Below are 18439 nucleotides of genomic sequence, written 5' to 3' on the forward strand. Positions count from 1 at the left end.
CGAGAAAGGCCGTGCTAGAAGCGTAAAGTGTCAACGGCCCGCAAACGCTGAGCACAATCCGCGCAAGCCCAGAATAAATTTTGTGACTTCTTAAAATCACGCAGGAGCGGGTTTGAAAGTCCAATGCACTTATCGTGGTAATAGTGTTCACACAGACCGAAGCACGGAATTGGATCGTTGCTAATAGCACCTTCACATTTCTTACAGATCACGGTCGCCATCGCAAAATAGCGCAAAGTTCAACTGCACAGTGAGTGGTCACAACAACCGCAGGCGGATCGCAATGTTTATTTGTTGAACCGTACAATTCACAGGTGCCGCACAAATTTGTGATACGTGAACGCGCGAGTGCAAATTAACCGAACTAAAACAGTTCAAGCACTTAAACACCAAGAAAATCGCGGTAAAAATCAACTTGGAAATAGGAGAGTGAGAAAGCACAACCAGCCGCTATGAGTGACAAGTGACAAGTGTTTAGAACAATATGTTTGCAGTTTGAGTTTGAGAAGTTTTCGATCGCTTTGCGCAGCGAGGTATTGAATCATAACACGAAAAAATAATTCACTGTTTTCAATACACTGAATACAAAGGTTATCCGTGTAAAAAAATATTCGACCGCATGTCCTCGGCGCGAACCAGTGTGTTTCGAGAAATGTGCCGCAGATTCAGCATTGCATCCAATGAATTTAGGTATCATAAACGTTTTCAAGCATCATACCGCAATCTTGGCTTTGGCTAAGACATATTCGGGAAGGGGTCTCGCGGTCTTGAGATAAAGTGTGAAACCCTGTATCAACAAGAACAGTAGGCTAATATAGTTTGTTACTTAGAGTATAAAAGGAGGAATTTATTAAAATAAATCAGTCTTATACCAGCATTTGATCAGTGCGTTTCTTTGTTTGGTGCTTAGATTCTCTCGGGTGAATGTTTGGGCGAATACGATTGCCTTCTCAACAACACTTTACGAAATCAGTAGCGACGCTACCACGGAACAGACCTCCCAATTTACATTGGAAAAGAGGTAACTAGCCTGGTAGGAGAAATACTGAAAGTAGTTTGGGTGAAGGAAAGTTGGACCGTTGACGCTCCCGAACCCCTTTGCCTGGGACGTTCAGTTCCGTGGCAGCAGACGGTTTACTAAATGTTCCAGAACGACTGAAACCTTCGCAGTTGGCTTGGCCGTCGGGCTCGGAACAGTTAAAAAATATTCTACTAACGATTAACCGATTGATTCAAAGTAAATTAATCATAAAACTATTGAATTTTATAATTTTTATATGAATTGGACATTTCTAGGACTATTATCCGTGCAAATCGATTAACCGGCAACCGTCCGGTGCCGAGCTGCCCGGATAATCGACGTTCTACTGTTTAAACAAAATCAAAAGAACACCGTATTCAGGTGAGTGTTAGTCTAATTTACAAATTATGTAGAGAACGCGAATGAGTTTTGAATATTAGATTATACGTATAACTTTTTTGAAGACTGCTCCAACACGCAAAAACTCGCTAGATTGAGCCTATCAAAAATGGATGAGCGATACAGAATAGCGCATGTCCTCCAGCAAAGAAGACCGAGAACACGCATTTGGGCAAGAGCAATGCTGCTGGAACGAAATCAAAATGCAAACCAGTTAATGCGTGCGATTCTGGAGGAAGAGCTTGACAATACCGTTATTAATTTTATGCGGCTAGTGAGAGAGGACTTCGCCTAACTATTGACGGTTATAACACCCCGTATCCGTATGCAGGATACTTACATGCGAGATGCTATTACACCAAAAGACAAACTGATCATAACGCTAAGATTTCTGGCTTCTGGTGATAGTTACAAAAGCTATACGCCTATCAAGTAAGTTAATTATTGAATATTCCAAAAAAGAGTAAAATAATTAATCATCTCAGAAGTGTGCAACAGTTTGCTTTTTTATCTTCGCAAAAATGTGAAGGTTTGTAAAAAAAATATTTCATTTTTTGCTTATTAATTTGATACTTATTTTAATTATGTTTCTAAATGTCTTATTACAGCTTCCGTCAACACAGCAAGAATGGCTTACAGTGTCGGATGCATTCAATGCCAAATGGAAGTTTCCCCATGCTATTGGTGCCATCGATGGAAAGCATGTTGCCATCAAAGCTCCTGCCAAAAGTGGAAAGGAATATTATAACTACAAACAGTTTTTTAGTATTTTGTTGTTGGCAGTTGCGGATGCTGACTGCAATTTCATGTTTGTTGACGTTGGGTGCAAGGGTCGCATATCAGACAGTGGAATTTAAGGACCTCTCGTCTTTATCAAAATTCTTCCATCAAAATTCTTCCATCAGAGTCCCGTATATGCTCTTGGGAGACAAAGCCTTTGCGTTAACGGACTACTGTATGCAATCTTTCGGTGGTGTTACAGAGAGTGGTTCAATTGAACGTCTTTTTAACGAACGTCAATCTCTGGCATGAAGGGTTGTTGAAATGGCATTTGGGATACTCAATGTTTAGGGTTCTTCGAAAAACTATGGAACTGAATCCAGAAACGACCAGCTTGATAGTACTTACTACAGTATACCTTCTGTATAATTTTATTAGAAGAACTGAATTAACGAGGAGAGAAAGATGGGATAATGAAGAACTCAACCATAATTTCATTGCTTTGCGTGGATTAGTTCCTCGTACAACCAACGAACTTATGCAAATCCGTTTACATTTGGCAAATGAATTTGCAAACGGTTCAATATAATATATTGCCTTTAAAGAGGGTTTCACGTATTCTCATAGCTGTGGGACACTTTTTTGTCACTTGTTCTGGGTAGTGAACTTTATGTTATGGGAATTGGACTGTATGGTACCTTTTTTAAACATACTCATAGGAAATTTCTCTTGGATTTGTACAAAAAAGGGTGCATTAGAGTCCAATTTCCATCACATAAATTTCATTTCACTACAGAAAGTATCATTTAAGCGTCCCATGACTATGAGAACCCTTGAAAAATCCTGTTATACATAAATATTACTAAATTAAACCAAAGAACATGACATAATAACAAATGAGTTTTCATTAATTAAAATTGCTTCTATCTTAGTTACTTGTTTCTATCCCCGGGACATGAGGGCGTGGCATAAGTTTTTCATCCTCATTCGTGATAGGTGAAGTTTTGCAAAAATCTGAAGTTGACACCGATCTGACTACGGAAGGTCAGTGTTAGCTCCCGAACTAGTCGCGTAGCGATATAGTAATCACTTCCTCGTAGGAATCAAAAAATGCTTAAAACGCTGAGTTTCGCTTTGGGTGGAAACTTTATTGTATCGCGGTTTTTGTATACCTTTAAAAAGTGTTTGAACTATTCTCGCTCGTTGTCGTGATGCTACTGGTGCAATCGCGATGGCGAGGAACCCGATTCCTGATCTTGAGGTCATTCCCCTTCCCTGTACCCGAACCCGTTATAGTGCCCTCTATAGGTGAGATTAAGACGAAAACGGATGACTCCGCACGACTCCGACTCCGCACGACTCCGACTCCGCACGACTCCGACTCCGCACGACTCCGACTCCGCGCAGAACTAGTGATTCGAATTTTGACGGAGTCGCTATCGTACTAATAATAGCTGGAGTCGGATCGGAGTCGTTGGTGTGTATTACTATATTACTGCATATAAGCATTTTAGGTGTCAACTGTTGCGTCAGCAAGAAGAGTTTATATAAGTAATAAGTTGCTACCCTTGTATTGTGTTCATTTCCATGCCCGAACACATGGACTTTTGATGAAGTAGACGTGGCAACCAAAACAAGCCGTCCCGATCAATCCCGTTTCCGAAGAACTAACAAATATAGAAGAAGTAAAGCCACGAACACAAAAGGCAATAGCGATTTATTAATCAAATGGAGATAAAGAACGGAATTTCATCGCGCATTGGAACAATCATAAAAATACAGATTATGTCTGATGAAGGCAAGCTCCGTGATTGACGTGAGTCTTATTATTTTATTCCCGAGGATCGTGGTCTTCTTTCTCAACAAAGCGCACAATATTCTCTTCTGCAATCATGCACTGGAATCTCACTAGCATCGCTTTCTATCGCTTCGGCGACCAATTCAGCATACCAGCGTACAGTGGTGCCAATTTATTCTCCTCTCCAGCCGATCGCAATTCCATAGCAGTTTGAGAAACATTCGTTAGCGTCGCCAACACTTCCTCATTGTATTTCAAATTGGTTTCCTGCCAACGACGCTTGGGAGCAACAGACGCAGTCTGAGGAGGAGGAGTTGGTGGTTTGGCTGACTGCTGGCTGGTTTGGCTGACTGGTTCAAACTGATCAGATGTAGAAGCAGCCATGATGATGACATCTTCTAGCATGGAGTGTCGGTGGATCGCTGAGGTGAGCTGATGTGTCGAACTGGTAGCGTGTTGTCTCCCAACTAAAAAGGAAAAGAACGTTACTAAAATAGTTCTATCCTACGATAATCCTTCATAATGTTTCTTACCGTATCTATCCTTGCGCCACCGTCTGTAGTTGCTTGGAGGAATGCCATTGCTTCATATGCGAACCACTTGGGTCGATAGAACTCGGCAGATCCTGAAATATGAACAAAATGTTTAACATGTTAATAATAAACTAATCAAATAAAGATCAATAAGGATAAATGAGTGATACTTTACCAGAACCGGTCACAAGGCTGCTCTCATAGAGCTTCTTGTAGTGCCTGTAGGATCCGTGGGGTGACCGCCACTTCTTTCGTAAAGTGGCGTTTGGAATTCCAAGATCTTGCCCAATCGTCTCCCAAGCATCGAGTTATTTGTTGCGGTTTGTATAATAGCTACCGCTCCTGTCCCAAAGGCGCTTATTTCGACACTGCAGATTAAATTTAGCACAATTTCTTGTGGCATTTCAATTGTCGGAAATATCATTATAAATTTCAATTAATAAATATTACCCTTTCCTAATTCTAATTAATCTGACCCGAAAGATACTGACAACTGATGATTAAACAAATACTACCAAATGATGATAATGCATACATATACCATTGATTAATTGATGCTATGAATAAGATTAGCAAGTGAAATTGGTGACAGTAAAGCGAGATCATGATTTGTAATCTACAATCTACAATAACGAAACAGAGGCAGGCACAAAAGCTAATACACTAAAGGTAATCATAGACAAAAATACATATACATTGCAATCTAATGTTCAATATCTCAAATGCTACTTCTTGTAGCGTTTCTTTCCGATTAGAGGCCATTGTTTGATCCGGCAAATCGCAATGGGCACGTGTTTGTGTTTTCAACTAGTGGAGCCGACGATTGGAATTGGTGGTCCCAAAATATAGTGTACAGCCGTGTCTATGAGCTATACTTACCTTCTTTTTTCTATTTTCTCACCTATCAAACTCGTGTTTAAGGCCATCTTCGTGCAGACACCTATTCAAAAGAACATTAGAAACAATTTTCATGGATTTAAATCAATAAAAACATCTTACTTTGATAATTTTTTCTCTTCACTAAACACACAAGCTTCGGTCCAAACAATCCAGTAAACATGTAAACAAAACGGTAATGACAGTTCAAGAGCTATCGCGCAAGACGGGTAGCTCTGTTTGCAGAATTGAGCTAGGGTAACTGTACCAGTTTTCGGCAGTGTACCTATTTTCGGCAGAGTAGCTAAAAACGTGAAATTCTGCACAAATGCGGTAAAAAATTTCACAAAACCCAATTTTATAGTGAAAGTGTACTTATTTGTTATTCACAAACGAGGTTTGACACCATTTCATTACGTATTTTTCAAAATTAATTAATTGTTAAATTTATTGTGCTTTTTTTTGGCAGCTTTGCTGTCAGCCAATGTTTCGGCAGGTTTTGTGGTTAAGAGAATCAGAACAGTAAAACAATGAAAAAGTGGTGTATATTAAAGATTTTATGCTTATTTAATTTATTCTAACATGTTCGGAATTTTAAAATCACGATAAACAAGTTATCTTCTTCTTGTACCAAATATCACCAATTTTACGACAAAAAAATGCACTAACTTAAGAGAATTGCACTTAAGAGAAAAATAAATATTTTTTAGCCAGTTCGCACCGTACGCTATAACCATCAAACTGTCAATTTTCTTCAATGACTGCTCTGTTTAAACATCGCATCAAAATGGCTGTCAAAACGTGCCAAAATAAGCAACATAAAACTAATAATTAAAGTGCTCTCTAACACCAATCTTAGGAAAGGAAGAGTGTTAAATTGCTTTAAACATTTTTTTTGTATATATTTACATTGCTACATTGATACATACATTGATAAAAACATTTTCTGACCCGTATTCGCGCTGCCGAAAATAGGAACACAGCCTGTCGAAAAAAGGAGCAAAATAAATGTTTGCCTTTTCACGAATATTTATGAAAAAGGGCTTTAAACCTGCAAATACAAAATAGTGTAACATACTATGATAGTTTATAAACTAGAATAACATCGCTGTAATGAAAAATAATTCAAAAAAATGTTTATGTGTGAGCAGTTTTTGTGAAACTGCTGCACTAGCGTGCCGAAAACTGGTACAGTTACCCCAAGGTGTATGGATATTAGGAGGTGAAGTGCTTCAGAGCAAATTGACAATTGGACACTTGACACTTGGTCTCAACGGTTGTGTTCTGGTTTGCGCTCTGATTAGTTTTCCGTTTTTTGTACGTGTTTTTCGTGCTGTGGTTGTTCCGGGCCTGATTGAGTGAGATTGCTGATCGAGTTCATCGTTGCTGTATTCATCAGTCAATTCCGGGCGAGTTTTTCATCAGTGTTTGGCGCTGAAGGGTGCTGCAAATCTGGATCACGACTTTTGCTGATCGTCGACAAGGCTGCTGCCTGCCCTTCATGCCTTAAGCCTGTAACGGACGAGAATGTATATGTGTGTGCTGGATGGTGTAATGAATCGTTTCACCATGCCTGTCTGGGAGTCTCTGATGCAGTGCTGAATGAGATTCTCATCCCCGAGTCGCTTACTTCCTGGTCCTGTGCTGGCTGCAAGAACATCCGGCGTTGCAAATCTGTATTATTTTACGAATTTACGGCCGTCCTGGATGGTTTCAAGGAGGAGCTTCTGAAGGAGTTTGATCGCCGTTTTAATCATGCACTTGTCGCCATGCGTAATGAGATGTTGTCAACACTTACTAAGAAAGACGTTAATACGCACACAACCTCACACTCTGTTCGTTCCATATTGGACCGCCTGGAAATGCAACCATCTCTCACCAATACATTCACACCACTCAGTGCACGCAATAGTGAATCCATCCGCACTTCTCAAAATGCACCGAAGCGCAATGCGCCTAAACGTAGACTTGTCGATTATTCACCACCAATTACAAAAACCACCAATAACGCCGCTCCTCTACTTTTTGGCACAGCAATTACAACACCGTCTCGGGTCTTAGCTACGGTTCCGATGGAACAAAAGTTCTGGCTGTATTTAACTCGAATAGCCCCCTCGGTATCAGACCAAGATGTGAAAGCGATGGTTACTCACCAACTAGGCACTGATGACGTCACCGTTATTAGGCTGCTGCCACGGGATCGCGATACGAGCACTCTCACTTTTGTTTCGTTTAAGGTGGGATTAATGCTCTCGCTTAAAAGCAAGGCTCTCGCTCCGACTACCTGGCCTGCGGGATTGATTTTCCGTGAATTCACTGACCGTCGATCGCCTGTTCAAAATTTTTGGTGTCCTGCTTCTCGAAACCTTCCCCACAAACCTTCGGAAATCTATACCAACACACACCACGCATCAATGCCACATCCCACCATGGGTCCTCACCTTGCTCATTGCCAATCACCGAAACCGATCGCACATTGCACGATAGAGCCGTCCACCGAAGCCACATGCACCGAAACAACAGACAGACAGCAAGTAACAATCCAGCATTAGATAGTAACAGTATAAATAATCACCTGGCTCCCCGCCCCTCACCATACCATAACACACCACGCATCAATGCCACATCCTACCCCGGGTCCTCGCCTCGCTCATTGCTCATCACCGAAACCGAACACACATTGCACAATAGTACCGTCCACCGAAGCTATACGCACCGAAACAACAACAGACAGACAGCAAGTAACAATCCAGCAATAGCTGATAACAGTACTAATAATCAGCTGGCACCCTGCTCCGCACCATACCTTGGCGTAGCACCAATCACTGCTGTGGGCCTCGATGATAGTTCGGCTCATACTCACCAGAATGTCTCTTCTAACTTACATCTGCACGTGTTTTATCAGAACGTTAGAGGAATTCGTACCAAACTTAATAATCTACGTCTAGCTCTGGGAGGATCTGATTACGACATAATTGCACTGACAGAAACGTGGCTCGACGAGTCAATACCATCCTCTCTCATCTCTGATGATTCCTATTCAATTTACCGATGTGATCGTAATGGTGAGAACAGTTCTCGCTCTCGCGGCGGAGGAGTGCTGATCGCATGCTCTTCTAAGCTCTCTAGTACACAGATAACACATACATATGCAACTCTGGAGCTGGTCTGGTCGTGTATCAAGCTTAATCATGTGTCCATTTACATCGGAGTAGTTTACATTCCACCGGACCGGAGTAAGTGTGACGATACGTTAAACGCTCTGCATGATAGTGTCAGTGTAATTGTGGAGAGAATGAAACCGACTGATTTGTTGCTGCTTTTGGGAGACTTTAACAAACCATCTCTCTCCTGGATCGCTTCACCATGTGACGTCAACTGTTTTATCCCTTCGATGACCGACAATGATGGATCGCTAACGGATGGAATGGTGCTTAATGGATTGTCACAAATATCGGGAGTGAAAAATGCTTTTGATCGCCAACTGGATCTTATTTTCGTAAACCAGAATGCTAAATCGGCCAGCTCAGAGATTTCTGAATCCAACACAGCGCTTCTTAATCTTGACAATTACGATCCGGCATTAGAATTAGCAATATCAATTCAAACTTCTGTTTCTGTTCCGTTCGCTCGTTCTAACCCTAGAGTAAAACGTTTTGATTTTCGTAAAATGAACTTTGGTGCTTTTGAGCAATTTATGTTGAATTCGGACCTTAATTTTATTGAATCAGCCCCTTCTATCGACGATGCCGTGAATCAACTTAATCATGTTATCCTTTCATCCTTCCCTCTTTGCTGTCCCATCCTAAATCCTCCTCCTAAGCCTGCGTGGTCGAACAGATCCTTAAAAGCTTTACGAACGGATAAGAAGCGTAAACAGTGTGCATATATGCATACTCGCTCTCAACATGCCCAACGGGTATACAAATATGCTTCCACAGCATATCGTATTTACAACAGAGCGTGCTATAAACTATACATCATGCGTCTCCAATTAAGATTTATCTCTGACCCTCGATCTTTCTGGCGATTTGCTAATAATCGTCGCAACTCTATCGGCATCCCTTCCATAATTTCCCTTGGCGATGAAGTGGCTGATACGCCCTCCAGCTGCAGCGAGTTATTTGCTAGACATTTTTCTAGCGTATTTGTGGACCCAGACTCCAGTCCAGTATCCTTATCTGATGGCTTAGCATATGTACCAAGTGATATAATTTCCTGCAACACAGTGGCTATCGATGATGAGGTCATTTACTCAGCATTGAAAAAATTAAAAAATTGCTTTTCGCCGGGTCCAGATGGCATACCCGCTTGCATATTGAAAAAATTCAGCACTTTGTTTGTTCCCATACTTAAACGCCTGTATGTGAGATCCTTTCAAGAGGGAACCTTTCCAGCTGTTTGAAAAATTGCTTGGATATGTCCTATTTTTAAAAAAGGTGACCGTTCAGTCGCTTCAAATTATTGTGGTGTGTCCATTCTATGTGCTATGGCTAAGGTGTTTGAGTCACTCGTTCATACTGCCATTCTTCCATGCGTAACGAACTATATAACGCAACATCAACACGGATTTATGCCTAAACGATCCACCATGAGCAACCTAATGCACTTTGTGTCTTCATTAATGTCGAATATTGCATGTAATCGTCAAGTGGATGCAATATATACTGATTTTAAAGCCGCTTTTGACAGTCTACCACATGACCTGCTAATAGCTAAGCTAAAGAAATTAGGAATAGGCTATCCTTTAATAACTTGGCTAAATTCATTTATAGCAAACCGTAGCTACACAGTCAAAATAGAGAACTTCCTCTCTTCTACATTCATAGGCCAGTCGGGTGTACCCCAGGGAAGTGCACTTAGCCCTTTACTGTTTATCTTATACATAAACGATTGTAATAATGTTCTACCTGCTGATGGACACCTTCTATTTGCTGACGACTTGAAGATATTTCTTCCTGTGTCCTCTAGTGTTGATTGTCAAATGCTTCAGAGTTTTTTAAATAATTTTTCATCTTGGTGCTCGTCTAATGGGTTAGTGCTTTGTCCCCCTAAATGCTGTGTTGTCTCTTTTGGTCGTCCTGACAGGAAAATTACATGGAATTACTTTTTTGGTCAAACTCAGATCGTTAGAGAGTCTTCTATAAAGGACCTTGGTGTTTGGCTCGATGACTCCCTCACATTCAAGGATCAGATCAATCATGTCGTTGCTAAAGCGAACAAAGCGTTGGGACTAATAATTCGTCTTGCCTCTGAGTTGAGAGATCCGCTATGCCTGAAGGCGCTTTACTGTTGCTGGGTTCGATCTATTCTGGATTACGCTAGTGTTGTGTGGACCCCGGCTGGAGGTGTCGCTATGCAGAGACTAGAGAGAGTGCAGAGGAAGTTTACGCGTATCGCTATTCGTAGATTTCTGCACGGACATAATGCACCTGTGCCCTCTTATTCTCTCCGCTGTTGTATGTTGGGCTTGATGGAAATCAAATCCCGGCATTCACACGCGCAGTCTTACTTCATTGCCAGCCTCCTGACTTCCAATATCGATGCTCCTTCGCTCCTCAGCTCCATTCCTATTTACGTCCCTTCTCGTCGTCTCCGCGACAGACCTCCCATTTTTATCCCCTCCCGCCGTTCTGTTTTTGGTCAGAGAGATCCATTTTTGAGAGCTTGCGCAGCATTTAATGAAGCTCATGATCTGTTCGACTACCACGTCCCCTTGTCCAGTTTTCGCTCTCGTCTTTCTGAGTCCTTGTCTCTATCATCAACCTCAAATTTTAAATCAAATCAAATTTTATTTTTTCCATCACACACCACAAACGGATGTCATAATACAAATCTTCCGATTTTGACAACTTGTCTTTACAATTTGTGTTTAATAATCGGGCCTATTGTAAATATTTGTAAGTGATTCATTTCGCCAATGTGTTTCGTACAATAAACACACACTTAAATACGACTGCGCAATTGTCCTGCTATTCTCCCTTCCAACAGGTTATGGGCCCAGGGAAAGTTCCAAGAAAGGTTTCTCGGAAAGTTTAAGTTGTGTGTTGCTACGTGTGTAGCACTCGATTGATTGAGTCGCAAACGGTAAAGATAATTTTACAAACTGTCGTTTATTCAATCAGATTTCAAGCAGATTTTAAGCAGATTTCAAGCAGTTTTAAAATTGGTGCTTTCTTTCCGTGATCTAATTTGCAACTAATTTTTGCGGTTAGCGATGGCACCCTGTTCTCGATCAGCTGTGCGAACTTGACCCTAGTTGAACCTCTTCCTGATTGGTCCTATTCTGGGAGAACTAGTTGTCGCACAAGCTAACCCTGTCGTCCCTTTCTATGTATTTAATACGCCATCTGACGGGTAAAGTGGGAGTTTGGTCGATCTGCTGTTGACAGATCGATGTTTACTTTTATGGTTTGCAACTTATTACTTATTTATTTTAACAAATTAAATATTACATAAAATAGACGCGTTTACAAGACACGCACTGTACAAGATAAAACGGGACGAGCACGCGCTACGTCCGTCCGGGTCGGCGGATAAAAGATGAAGAGGCCGATCCCTAGCCCTTCATTCGCGAACTTAGCCGAGCAGCGCCGAGCTTAGCCGAACGCGTACGTCAAGCCCTTGTCACGTGGCGACAGGGTTGAGTAGCGGTGCTGCGCTCAGTTTTCCCAACACCTCCCCCTTTTAATTCAGCCGGTACGCGCTGAACCTACGAGGCAGTCTTCTACTCCTAGAAGAACGTCGTGGTAGTCGTGCCTGCTGGTGGTTGACGTCCTCGACACCCAAGGATGGATGTGCTGCTTCCCGAAACACAGGGGCTGCCGGAGATGATGCTGAGACATCCGGCTGCGATGTGGGCACAGGCGCTGATGGCTCGGACAAGGGAGTGGAGCTTTGTTCCGTGGGCAAACCCCACTCCTCTAACAGGATCTGTAGCGGCAGGTTATCTTCATCCCGCTCTCCTTGTTTCCTAGAGACTGTGGTACGACGACGGAGCTGATTCACGTGGCGCCGAAGCCTCCGTTGCTCCGTTGTGATGACTTCGTACATTACGCTGCCGATGCTGCGGATGATCTCCCCTGCAATCCAACTCCATGAATTGCCGCGAAATATTTTGGCGTAAACTAAATCTCCAGGCTATTCGCTGAAGACTCCCGTGATGGTGAGGGCCGCAGCAGATGATGAACCGTCCGCGTCGCCCGGTTGAACATGACTTCGGCAGGCGTGCGTTGGTCCAACATTGGATTCGGGGTGGAACGGTATGTTTGCAGGAACAGATCCAAAGCCTCCTCAAGCGATGCCTTCTCGATTCGAATTTTCTTCAAGGCCCGCTTGAAGGTATCCACGAACCGCTCGGCCTGGCCGTTCGATTGGGGATGGAACGGTGCAGTCGTGATGTGTTCAATGCCGTTAGCGTCGCAGAACTCCTTGAAGACTTCACTGGTAAACTGAGTCCCGTTGTCGCTAACCAGTGTGAATGGTGGTCCGAATCTGGCAAATATTCCTCTCAAAAGAATGATTGTGGAATGTGAGGTTATACTTGCAGTTGTCACGATTTCGGGCCACTTCGTGAAGGCGTCAACTGCGATCAAGAAGTATGCACCATCGATTGGTCCGGCGTAGTCGATGTGCACTCGCTGCCAGGGAGCTGATAGTTTTGGCCAGGGCGCTGATGCAGACAAACGTAGAGACTTTGCTGCGGCCTGACAAGCATCGCAAGTAGCGACGCAGCCAGTGATGTCGTCGTCCAATGATGGCCAGTAGACGAAACTGCGCGCTATTGCCTTCATCCGCTGTATGCCTGGATGTCCCTGATGGAGCTGCTTCAGGCACCTCGTCTGCAAAGCCGCGGGGATGACTACCCTCTCCCCGAACAAAATGCAGTTCCCAACGGTTGTTAAGGCGTCCTTCCGGCTGTAAAAGCGTGCCAGATCCTTGCCGAATGTGACGTTCCTTGGTCAACCGTCCGTGATGTACCGATATACGTTACGAAGTAAAACATCGTTGCATGTAGCCTTTTCAACTTCTCTAAAACGAATCGGAAAAGTGTTTAGTGATTTTATGGATACAGAACTTACAGCTTCCTCAAGCTCGATGCTGGCGATCATATATTCTGGGTCCGGCTTAGCATGCTTGTCAATAAGCCGGGATAGTACGTCTGCGTTGCCGAATTTGTCCGTTGGTATGTACTCGATGTGGAAATCGTACAGCTGCAATGTTAGTGCGAATCTTTGGAGCCGATTCGCCGTGTAGACAGGGATTCCCTTTTTGGAGCCAAAGATTCGTAGCAGGGGTCGATGATCGGTTTGAAGCCGGAAATGTCTACCGTACAGCATTTTATGAAAACGCGTCACCGCAAAAATGATAGCCAATCCCTCGCGGTCTATTTGGCTATATGCTGCTTCGGCTTTTGTTAATGCACGGGACGCGTGTTGAACCACTTTTGTTGACCCGTCTTTAAATGTGTGACTTATTGTTGCACCCAGTCCGACGGAGGAGGCATCTGCGGCTACGATGATTTCAGCGCTAGGGTCATATTGAGTTAAAAGCAGGTCAGATGTTAAAATACGTTTAAATTTGTTGAAGGCCTCCTCGCACTGCTTCGTCCAGAGGAACTGGTTACCGTCCTTCAGTAACTCGTCCAGGGGGTACCTCAAATCCCGCATCCTGGGAACAAATTTGCCATAATAATTAATAGCCCAAATGAGCAAGCCCAAATGAGGCCCAAAAATGAGCGAACCTCCTGTATGTTTGTTGGTGCTGGTAAATTATTAATCGTATTTATCTTTGTCGGGTTGGGTCCGATTCCATTACGATCGGTTATATGGCCGAGGTATTCGATTTTCTGCATCCTAAATGCACATTTCTCGGCACGGATAGTGAATCCAAACTCCCTTATGCGTTGAAGCAGATTGGCCAAATTTGTATCGTGCTCTATTTCGGGTTTGCCCCCAACGACTACGTCGTCCATGTAACCTGACGTATCGTGTAGACCGGCGAGCATCGTGTCGATGATTTGTTGAAAAACCGCGGGCGCGATTTTTATGCCGGGAGGCAAACGGTTATAATGGTAAAGTCCCCGATGCGTGTTTATCGTCAAGAGAGGTCTGTAACACTCCTCGATCTCGACTTGCGAAAAAGCGTCCGACAAATCTATTTTGCTGAAATATTGGTAGTGGGCTAATTTCGCAAAAATATCGTCTGGCAATGGTAGGGGATACTCGTGAGGCTGCAACGCATCGTTTAGCCCGGTCGAATAATCACCACATATTCGAACGTTACCATTGCTCTTACGAACGACGACGATTGGAGCGGCCCAGTCGGAGTAATCAACCGGCGTTATTATTTTAGCTTTTTCTAGTCGTTCAAGCTCATCGTCGACTACTGCCTGCATTGCATATGCAACTGGCCGTTTTGGACGGAAAACGGGTCGACTATTTTCTTTAAGCTGCAATCTGATTTGCGCTTTCGTGCAGAGCCCCGTGCCATTAAAAACTTCCGGAAAACTTTTCTGCAGATTCTGAGGGATATGCGTGTGAGTTGAAATTGTAGCACAAAACGTATTCATAGGAACTGATGCAAGCTCGAAAAGATCCACTAGATCTGCTCCTAATAAAAGAAGCTCACCCGGCGCCACGCGAATGATCACTGGTTTTGTGACATTATTTATTGAAACTGTTGATGAAAATTCCCCCAAAAGCTTCAGTTCTTCGTTAGAGGCAGTTTTCGCATTTACTGAAGGCTTCACCAATGATGGTTGCCCTAATTTCCTCCATGCTGTTTCGTCTATGACGGTTATGTCAGACGCTGTATCCAACTGCAGGAGTATGACCGTTCCATTGATGGATACATTGACAAATTTTCGGTTTGCTTGTACGCTGCACACCCTAACGGTATTAGTAGAAAAAAAAAATGATTTCTTCCCCGGCGAACACCTTTTCGATTGCGACAGCGATTTTCCCGATGACCAGCCTTGTTGCATACTCGACACTTTTGTGTAGCTTGCGGACAATCTTTTACCCAATGCAGTTCACCGCACAGCCAACAAGGATTGGACGGCTTATCGTTTCCTGATCGGCCATCGTGATTTCCCCAGCGCGGGCGTGATCCCTTTGCGCGAATATTCGGCTTGTCCTGCCGATCGCCATTTTGTATTGCATACACTTGCTCTCCCTTTTCGCCCACAATCATTGCATTGTCGAGTTTTAAATTTGCAATACGGTTGCACTCCGCCGAAAACTGCTCGAGTGTTACATCAGCGCGCTCTTCTATGCGAGTGAGCAATTTGAGCCGGAATTCTTTATCCGTTTCCTCCTTTAACCCACACACAAAAACGAGACACTTAAGCTGCTCTTCGCTCATCCCTTTTAGCTGGAAATCGACACACGCCCGATTGACACGACACGCGTACACCAGAAAATCTTCGGAACGGGATTTATTGAGCTGCATGCACTTATAACGCTTACTTAATAGCGATTCAGCCTTGCCAAAAATTGATTTTAGCTTCTTGATTGTGGCTTCTAGCGTAAAATCACGAGGATAACGGGGTAATATAAAATTTACGTACCTTTCGTGCTCCATTGCACCCAGCTTACGCATGAGCAGCCTCACCTTTGCGGAATCTTCAATCCGTGCAGCATCATTGATGAATAAATGCTCGTACCGTGAGTACCAGGCCTCGAACGTGATTCCGGCTTCGGCCTCGAAGCGGAACTCGGTGATGTTACTGGCCAATGCATCAAGGATTTGCTCCGGGTTGGGTGGACCCGGCTGGAACTGCTGCTGTGTGTGTGATGCTGTTACCGGTTGTGATACCGGCTGCTGCTGCTGCTGCATTATTTTTGTCATCAACTGTTGCTGCATTTGCTGCATTTGCTGTTGCTGTTGCATTTGATGTTACAAAAGTTGCATTAATTGGATCATTGAGGGCTCACCGTTTGCGGATGAATTCGACAGCGATGGCGGGTGCTGGCTTGTGGCTTGCGGGAACGATGGCGCTTGCTGGCTTGTCGCTGGCTGGAACGATGGCGCTTGCTGGCTTGTCGCTGGCTGGAACGATGGCGATTGCTGGCTTGTCGATGGTTGGACTCCTGTGGGCTGATCCATGGCAAGAGCGTTGGGCAGGAGGGGCTGACCATTTACCGGTTGCAGAAACACCGGTCCCGGAACCTCGAAATGCTGCGAAAGTCTTCGCTGCTCTTCATCTATCTCGATGTCTTCCGGACTCGTGTCCTTTCGGCGCCGTTTACGCGTTGACGGAATTTTGCACACGTATTACTTTACACTTTTTTCACTACTAATGTCTTTTTCCTTTTTACTCGTCGCCACTTTTATGGTTTGCAACTTATTACTTATTTATTTTAACAAATTAAATATTACATAAAATAGACGCGTTTACAAGACACGCACTGTACAAGATAAAACGGGACGAGCACGCGCTACGTCCGTCCGGGTCGGCGGATAAAAGATGAAGAGGCCGATCCCGAGCCCTTCATTTCCCACCGGGCACCAGCACTCAGAGATCGCTTGAATACGCGCTTGAAAAAGAACTTGGGTTGGCGAAATTATTCAAGTGATTCGTCGGGTCCCGAAGCCGAAGTAAACCCGAAGCCGAAGCAAAACCCGAACGGGGTTCGGCACGAACCTTCGTTTCATTAGCCCCCTCCCCCTTTTTTGCCAGGATTTCTTTCCAAAATGATACAGTGCGAACCATTATATCAACATGATTCGATTTATTGAATATTTTATATAACATAAATACACAAAAAACACAACACATGCACAATAACCACTGCACTTAATTCTAAATTAACGCACATAATTTAACAAACACTCGCACAGAGAAAAATTAGCACAACACTTTCTGCTCCTCATCGCTGTCGCGCCTAGTTCTCGCTGCACTGTACGGCCCACCATCTCCAACACCACGACACAGCCACAGGTTTTGTTGTCTCCGTTCGCCGTGAAACACACATGAAATGGAAGAAAAATGATATTAATTAGAAGGGGGGATGTTGGTTGATAATTTTAATCACTTTTACTTACCTCAAATTAAACAAAACTCTATTTTTCACGGGGTTTATCCGCTGACTACCAAGCGCTGAAACACCACACAAGCACCAACCTCACTGGACTGAAAGTAAAGCCTACTGCGTGAATGTGTGTATGCGCTTCTGCCAAGCCAACCGCGCCGTACTGCGCGTGTAGCCAAGTGCGTGTGTGTGTATATTTGCACCACTGGACACAGAACACAAATCTCACCGCAAAGCAGAGCGTGTGTCGCCAAGTGTATGCATGTGTGTATTTGCACCACTGAATTCTGAACGTCCACCACACAGCGTGTATCGCCAAGTGCGTGGCTGTGTGTAGTATCACCGTGGACTGCAGAAAACTACCTGCACTAGAACAGAGCGCTGGTGTGGCCAAATGTGTGCATGTGTGTACTTGCTCCACTGAAAGCCGGTATCGCACCAGATTTCGGGTGTCGCCTTGTGCGTGTGTGTGTTATTGTCACAGCACACTCGTTCGTCATTTTTTTTTCGTTTTTTCGCTTGACCCAACCAACCAAGCCGAGCTCTTTCGAAGCAAATCCTTCGTGATGAGCGAGAAAGCATGTCACGCATCTCACGTGTTGCCATGCGAACAGCTGCGCGTGTAGATGTGTGAGTGCGCGGAGAAAAATTGATGGATGACGAATGGAGGAAGGGGAGGAGCTTCACTCTCTCGAAGCATTTGAAGGGGGGCCGAACGCTCTCTTCACATTTTGCGAAGAATCAGTTCAACTCAAACGCTTGGCAAAGAGGATATACTACTTTGAGGCACTAAATATTTCAGGCAATGGAGTCGTGGTCTATTAGTATTAGTATAAATTATTTCCCTTACCCCATTTATGAATTAATTTAAAGGAATAAACATTAATCTGAGTAAAATTTCAAAAGTCACTTTTAGCAAAAAACTTTTTCCAAATGTGTTTTGAAATTCTGAATCGATCTTGTAAAGACGGGTTTTTCATACAATGCGTACTTTTTAAGATATTTGGAAAAGTACGGTTCATAGGGTGCGCGGATGATATACTAGCAATGCTATTCC

General features: G+C 43.6%; 2 long non-coding RNA genes across 2 annotated transcripts in view; one reads left to right on the plus strand and one right to left on the minus strand.

Annotated features, from left to right (window-relative positions):
- The first annotated feature begins 1295 nt into the window (after positions 1–1295).
- LOC133391903 (uncharacterized) overlaps positions 1296–18439 on the plus strand; it is a 38349-nt gene continuing 21205 nt past the window's right edge. Inside the window, exon 1 of the long non-coding RNA XR_009765343.1 lies at positions 1296–1369. This is a non-coding gene — a long non-coding RNA (uncharacterized LOC133391903). The remainder of the gene's footprint in view (positions 1370–18439) is intronic.
- LOC133391652 (uncharacterized) lies at positions 3837–6857 on the minus strand. The gene is made up of 4 exons (XR_009765131.1): positions 5471–6857; positions 4647–5411; positions 4472–4563; positions 3837–4405 (listed from the first exon to the last, which is right to left on the minus strand). It is a non-coding gene; the product is annotated as an uncharacterized LOC133391652 (long non-coding RNA).

This window comes from Anopheles gambiae, chromosome 2 (genome assembly GCF_943734735.2).
Source record: "Anopheles gambiae chromosome 2, idAnoGambNW_F1_1, whole genome shotgun sequence".
Classification (NCBI taxonomy): domain Eukaryota; kingdom Metazoa; phylum Arthropoda; class Insecta; order Diptera; family Culicidae; genus Anopheles; species Anopheles gambiae.